Source organism: Lipotes vexillifer, unplaced genomic scaffold, assembly GCF_000442215.2.
Source record: "Lipotes vexillifer unplaced genomic scaffold, Lipotes_vexillifer_v1.1 C26738324, whole genome shotgun sequence".
NCBI lineage: Eukaryota > Metazoa > Chordata > Mammalia > Artiodactyla > Lipotidae > Lipotes > Lipotes vexillifer.
In genome coordinates, this window is record NW_006780883.1 from 1 (window position 1) to 1,599 (window position 1,599).

The window sequence follows — 1,599 nt, forward strand, 5'->3', positions numbered from 1 at the left end:
CCCCCCCCCCCCACCAGGATGCCCAAGAGCAAGGTCAGCTCCCCCAGGGGGCAGCGAAGGAGATCGGTGAGGTTGTCAGCTAAAAAAGGGCGGCGGGAAAGGATAAATCTTCAGACAAGGAAGTGCAAACAAAAGGGAAAAGGGGAGCAAAGGGAAAACAGGCTGAAGTGGCTGACCAGGAGACTAAAGAAGACTTATCTGCAGAAAACGGAGGAACTAAAAATGAGGACAGTCCGGCCTCTGACGAAGCACGAGGGAAAGAAGCCAAGTCTGATTAATACCACACACCCGGTCCTATCAGCGGTCCCTGTCTCCCTTCTTGCACGATCCAGAGGAATATTTTTAGCAACTATTTTGTAAATACAAGCTTATTAGGAGCTCTAGAAACATTTTTTAAAAGGAGGCTATCCCACCTCATCCCATTTTTTTAAGTGTAAATGCCTTTTTTAACGAGGTGAAATCATTGGCTGGTTGTTTATTTTTTGGTACAACCAGAAAACAGTGGGATATTTAATACAGGAGGCTTTGATTGTCTTGGGTGTCAGCCTAACATTCCATAGATGGGCAGTAGCTTTTATATCCTATAATACAAAGCATACTAAATGGCAGTGTGGAGTCAGTTATGCATTTAATGTCTTGGACACTTTATATTGCTTCGCTTCCCGTGTTGTTTTTGGTGGAATTGTTCCCTAAAGCAAACTGCTCACTCCTTGACTTTGGCTCTCCTGGGCAGAATTCTGTGTACCCTGTAACATCTTTGGTCCTGGTAGTCCACCTTTCCTAGTAACTTTGTTAATGTGCTGCAAACAATTGACAAGTTGAGTATGCAGTGTGTATGATATTAACTTGTGTATTAGTGAGATTTATGATATAACAGTGTATCCATATTTGAAGATATTGGTACTTGATATCCTGTTAAGGAAAATTTGCTTCCAAATTTTAAGCTGGAAACTCACTGGAATAACTGTTCAGAAAAGAATCACAACTACATGATTTTTTAGATTTTTCATACCTATGTTAAGTATTGTCTACAGATTGAAATGTCTGGGACTTCCCTGGCGGTCCAGTGGTTAAGACTCTATGCTTCCACTGCAGGGGGCATGGGTTCCATCCCTTGTCAGGGAACTAAGATCCCGCATGCCACGCAGCATGGCCAAAAATTTAAAAACAAAACAAAACAAAACAAAAAACCCAACAAATTGAAATGTCTGTGTACTGATCCTTAAAACAATCAATAAAATCTCAATTATGAAGGAAAATAATGTATAGATGTATAACTGAATCCTGGATCATATGGTAGCTCTATTTTTAGTTTTTTAAGAAACCTCCATCCTGTTCTCCACAGTGGCTGCATAAGGTACTCTTTTAATGTGGACAACAGGACTTCACCTGATTATTATTATTATTTTTTAAAATAAATTTATTTATTTATTTATTTATTTTTGGGTGTGTTGGGTCTTCGTTTCTGTGCTAGGGCCCTCTCTAGTTGCGGCAAGCGGGGGCCATTCTTCACTGCGGTGCGTGGGCCTCTCACTATCGCGGCCTCTCCTGTTGCGGAGCACAGGCTCCGGACACGCAGGCTCAGCGGCCATGGCTCAC

The 1,599-nt window shown here is 41.9% G+C and overlaps 1 pseudogene; it reads left to right on the top strand.

Moving 5' to 3' along the window:
- The first annotated feature begins 18 nt into the window (after positions 1–18).
- LOC103078085 (uncharacterized) lies at positions 19–693 on the top strand (annotated as a pseudogene).
- The last annotated feature ends 906 nt before the right edge of the window (positions 694–1,599 follow it).